The sequence below is a fragment of the Pleurodeles waltl genome, chromosome 2_1 (assembly GCF_031143425.1).
Source record: "Pleurodeles waltl isolate 20211129_DDA chromosome 2_1, aPleWal1.hap1.20221129, whole genome shotgun sequence".
Taxonomy (NCBI): domain Eukaryota; kingdom Metazoa; phylum Chordata; class Amphibia; order Caudata; family Salamandridae; genus Pleurodeles; species Pleurodeles waltl.
In genome coordinates this window covers 9,779,048-9,785,047 of record NC_090438.1, presented here as the reverse complement: position 1 = coordinate 9,785,047, position 6,000 = coordinate 9,779,048, and positions in this window count along the sequence as shown.

Below are 6,000 nucleotides of genomic sequence, written 5' to 3'. Positions count from 1 at the left end.
AGGAAGGACCAGGCCCTGCTTATTAACAAACCACATGTAGGCAGAGCCAGGCACTGCTTACTAACAAACCACATGAGGGAAGGACCAGGCACTGCTTACTAACAAACCACATGAAGGAAGGACCAGGCACTGCTTACTAACAAACCACATGATGGCAGAGCCAGGCACTGCTTATAACAAACCACATGAAGGAAGGACCAGGCACTGCTTACTAACAAACCACATGAAGGATTGACCAGGCACTGCTTCTTAACAAACCATATGAGGGAAGGACCAGGCACTGCTTAATAACAAACCACATGAAGGCAGAGCCAGGCACTGCTTATAACAAACCTCATGAAGGCAGAGCCAGGCACTGCTTATAACAAACCTCAAGAAGGAAGGACCAGGCACTGCTTATTAACAAACCACATGAGGGAAGGACCAGGCACTGCTTATAACAAACCACATGAGGGAAGGATAAGGCACTGCTTATAACAAGCCACATGAGGGAAGGACCAGGCACTGCATATTAACAAACTACATGAAGGAGGGGCCAGGGACTGCGTATTAACAAACATCCCTGAAGGCAGTACCAGGCACTGCTTCTAAATAAACCACATGAAATCAGGACCAGGGACTGCTTATAACAAACCTCTCTGAAGGCAGTACCAGGCACTGTTGCCAATCAAACGTCATGAAGGCAGGGTCAGCACTGCTTATAACCAAACCTCTCTGCAGGCAGGGCCAGCACTATTTGTAAATGAACCTCATGAGGGCGGAGCAAGGCACTGCTTATAAACAAACCTCATCAAGGCAGGGTCAGCACTGCTTATAAACAGACCTCATGAAGGCAGGACCAGGCACTACCTATAAACAAATTTCATGAAGGCAGAGCCAGGCACTGCTTATAAACATACCTCCATGAAGGCAGCGACAGGCACTGCTTATTAACAAACCTCATGAAGGCTGGGCCTCCACTGCTTACTAACAAACCACATGAAGGAAGGACCAGGCACTGCTTACTAACAAACCACATGAAGGAAGGACCAGGCACTGCTTATTAACAAACCTCATGAAGGCAGAGCCAGGCACTGCTTATAACAAACCACATGAAGGAAGGACCAGGCACTGCTTATTAACAACCCACATGAAGGAAGGACCAGGCACTGCTTATAACAAACCACATGAAGGAAGGACAACGCACTGCTTAATAACAAACCACATGAAGGCAGAGCCAGGCACTGCTTACAACAAACCACATGAAGGAAGGACAAGGCACTGCTTATTAACAAACCACAAGAAGTAAGGACCGGGGACTGCTTATTAACAAACCACATGAATGAAGGACCAGGCATTGCTTATTAACAAACCACATGAGGGAATGACCAGGCACTGCTTATTAAGAACCACATGAAGGAAGGACCAGGCACTGCTTATTAACAAATCCCATGAAATCAGGACCAGTCACTGCTTATAAGGAAACCTCATGAAGGCAGGCTCAGGCACTGCAAATAAACTCATCTCATGAAGGCAGGACTAGAGAACGCTTATAACAAACCTCCATTGAGGCAGCGACAGGCACTGCTTATTAACAAACCATATGAAGGCTGGGCCAGGTACTGCTTACTAACAAACCACATGAAGGAAGGACCAGGCACTGCTTATTAACAAACCACATGAGGGAAGGACCAGGCACTGCTTACTAGAAACCACATGAAGCACTGCTTACTAATAAACCACATGAAGGAAGGACCAGGCACTGCTTACTAACAAACCACTTGAAGGAAGGACCAGGCACTGCTTATTAACAAACCTCATCAAGGCAGAGCCAGGCACTGCTTATAACAAACCACATGAAGGAAGGACCAGGCACTGCTTATTAACAACCCACATGAAGGAAGGACCAGGCACTGCTTATTAACAAACCTCATAAAGGCAGAGCCAGGCACTGCTTATAACAAACCACATGAAGAAGGACCAGGCACTGCTTACTAACAAACCACATGAAGGCAGAGCCAGGCACTGCTTACAACAAACCACATGAAGGAAGGACCAGGTACTGCTTATTAACAAACCACATGAGGGAAGGACCAGGCACTGCTTATTAAAAAAACACATGAGGGAATGACCAGGCACTGCTTATTAAAAAAACGCATGAGGGAATGACCAGGCACTGCTTATTAAAAAAACGCATGAAATCAGGACCAGTCACTGCTTATAAAGAAACCTCATGAAGGCAGGCTCAGGCACTGCAAATAAACAAATCTCATGAATGCAGGACCATGGACTTCCTAAAACAAACCTCTCTAAAGGCAGTACCAGGCACTGTTGCCAATCAAACCTCATGAAGTCAGGACCAGGCACTGCTTATAAACAAACCTCATGAAGGCAGAGCTAGGCACTGCGTATAACAAACCACATGAGGGAAGGACCAGACATTGCTTATTAAAAAACCACATGAGGGAATGACCAGGCACTGCTTATTAAAAAAACGCATGAAGGAGGGACCAGGCACTGCTTATTAACAAACCCCATGAAATCAGGACCAGTCACTGCTTATAAACAAATCTCATGAATGCAGGACCATGGACTTCCTAAAACAAACCTCTCTAAAGGCAGTACCAGGCACTGTTGCCAATCAAACCTCATGAAGTCAGGACCAGGCACTGCTTATAACCAAAGCTCTCTGCAAGCAGGGCCAGCACTATTTGTAAATGAACCTCATGAGGGCGGAGCAAGGCACTGGTTATAAACAAACTTCATCAAGGCAGGGTCAGGCACTGCTTACTAACAAACCACAAGAAGGAAGGACCAGGCACTGCCTATAAACAAACCTCATGAAGGCAGTGACAGGCACTGCTTAGAAACAAACCTCACAATAGAACGGTAAGCATTACATATAAACAAACGTCATGAAGGGGGGACCAGCAGTCCTTATGAATAAACCTCGTGAATGCAGGACCAGGCACTGCTTATAAACAAACTTCATGCAGGCAGGGCCAGGCACTGCTTATAAACAAACCTCCACAGAGGCTGGCCTGGCTTGTACTTACACCTTGCACCAGGCCCAGTTATCCCTTATTAGTGTATAGGGTGTCTAGCAGCTTAGGCTGATAGATAATGGTAGCTTAGCAGAGCAGCTTAGGCTGAACTAGGAGACGTGTGAAGCTCCTACTGTACCACTATTGTCATATGACAATATCATAAGAAAACACAATACACAGTTATACTAAAAATAAAGGTACTTTATTTTTATGACAATATGCCAAAGTATCTCAGTGAGTACCCTTAGTATGAGGATAGCAAATATACACAAGATATATGTACACAATACCAAAATATGCAGAAATACCAATAGAAAACAGTACAAACAATGTATAGTCACAATAGAATGCAAAGGGGGCACATAGGGATAGGGGCAACACAAACCATATACTCTAGAAGTGGAATGCGAACCACGAATGGACCCCAAACCTATGTGACCTTGTAGAGGGTCGCTGGGACTGTAAGAAAACAGTGAGGGTTAAAAAAATTGCCCACCCCAAGACCCTGAAAAGTGGGTGCAAAGTGCACCTAAGTTCCCCAAAGAGCACAGAAGTTGTGATAGGGGGATTCTGCCAGGAAGACAAACACCAGCAATGCAAGAACGATGGATTTCCAGACGAGAGTACCTGTGGAACAAGGGGACCAAGTCCAAGAGTCACGATCAAGTCGGGAGTGGGCAGATGCCCAGGAAATGCCAGGAAAATGCCAGCTGTGGGTGCAAAGAAGCTGCAACCGGATGGTAGAAGCTGTAGATTCTGCAAGAACGACAAGGGCTAGAAACTTCCCCTTTGGAGGATGGATGTCCCACGTTGTGAAGAGACTTGCAGAGGTGTTTCCGTGCAGAAAGACTGCAAACAAGCCTTGCTAGCTGCAAGGGTCACAGTTAGGGTTTGTGGATGCTGCTGTGGCCCAGGAGCGACCAGGATGTCGCCAATTGTGTGAGGAGACAGAGAGGGCGTCCAGCAAGACAAAGAGCCCACTCAGACGCAAGCAGCACCCGCAGAAGTGCCAGAACAGGCACTACAAAGAGGAGTGAACCGGAGCTCACCCGAAGTCACAAAGGAAGGTCCCACGACGCCGGAGGACAACTCAGGAGGTCGTGCACTGCAGGTTAGAGGTGTCCCCACATCGTTCAGGGCAAATTCCCCGGACTTTGTGAGTGCGGGGACACCATTTCACGCATGCACTATACATACTACCTATGTATAGCATCACAATGGTAACTCCGAATATGGCCATGTAACATGTCTGGCATTGGGGAGACAATTCAATGATCCCCCGAGTCTCTAGCACAGACCCGGGTACTGCCAAACTACCTTTCCCGGGGTTTCACTGCAGCAGCTGCTGCTGCCAACCCCTCAGACAGGTTTCTGCCCTCCTGGGGTCCAGCCAGGCCTGGCCCAGGAAGGCAGAACAAAGGCTTCCTCAGAGAGAGGGTGTTACACCCTCTCCCTTTGGTAAAGGTGTCAGGGCCTGGGAGGAGTAGCCTCCCCCAGCCTCTGGAAATGCTTTGATGGGCACAGATGGTGCCCATCTCTGCATAAGCCAGTCTACACCGGTTCAGGGATCCCCCAGCCATGCTCTGGCACAAAACTGGACAAAGGAAAGGGGAGTGACCACTCCCCTGAACTGCACCTCCCAGGGGAGGTGCCCAGAGCTCCTCCAGCATGCCCCAGACCTCTGCCATCTTGGATTCAGAGGTGTGCTGGCACACTGGACTGCTGTGAGAGGCCAGGGCCAGCAGGTGACGTCAGAGACTCCTTCTGATAGGCTCTTACCTGTGTTACTAGCCTATCCTCCTTCCTAGGTAGCCAAACCTCCTTTTCTGGCTATTTAGAGTCTCTGCTTTCGGGAATTCTTCAGATACCGAATGCAAGAGCTCACCAGAGTTCCTCTGCACTTCTCTCTTCGCCTTCTGCCAAAGGATCGACCGCTGACTGCTCAGGACACCTGCGAAACCGCAACAAAGTAGCCAAGACGACTACTGCAACCTTGTATCGCTTCATCCTGCCGGCTTTCTCCTCTGTTTCCTGGTGGTACATGCTCTGGGGGTATCCTGCCTCCTTCCTGCACCAGGAGCTCTGAAGAAATCTCCGTGGGTCGACGGAATCTTCCCCCTGCAACCGCAGGCAACAAAAGACTGCATCACCGGTCCTCTGGGTTCCCTCTCAGCACGACGAGCGTGGTCCCTGGAACTCAGCAACTCTGTCCAAGTGACTCCCACATTCCAGTGACTCTTCAGTCCAAGTGTGGTGGAGGTAAGTCCTTGCCTCCCCACGCTAGACTGCATTGCTGGGCACCGCGTGATTTGCAGCTGCTCCGGCTCCTGTGCACTCTTCCAGGATTTCCTTTGTGCACAGCCAAGCCTGGGTCCCCAACACTCTAACCTGCAGTGCACAACCTTCTGAGTTGTCCTCCGGCATCGTGGGACTCCCTTTTATGACTTCGGGTGGACTCCGGTTCACTCCTCTTCCAAGTGCCTGTTCCGGTACTTCTGCGGGTGCTGCCTGCTTCTGTGAGGGCTCCCTGACTTGCTGGGCGCCCCCTCTGTCTCCTCATCCAAGTGGTGACATCCTGGTCCCTCCTGGGCCACAGCAGCATTCAAAAACCCTAACCACAACCCTTGCAGCTAGCAAGGCTTGTTTGCGGTCTTTCTGCATGCGATCACCTCTGTAAGCTTCTTCACGACGTGGGACATCCATCCTCCAAAGGGGAAGTTGCTAGCCCTCTTCGTTCTTGCAGAATCCACAGCTTCTACCATCCAGTGGCAGCTTCTTTGCACCCTCAGCTGGCATTTCCTGGGTATCTGCCCTCTCTCGACATTGTCGCGACTCTTGGACTTGGTCCCCTTGTTTCATAGGTACTCAGGTCCGGAAATCCACTGTTGTTGCATTGCTGGTGTTGGTCTTCCATGCAGAAACCCCCTATCACAACTTCTGTGCTCTCTGGGGGTTATAGGTGCACTTTACACCT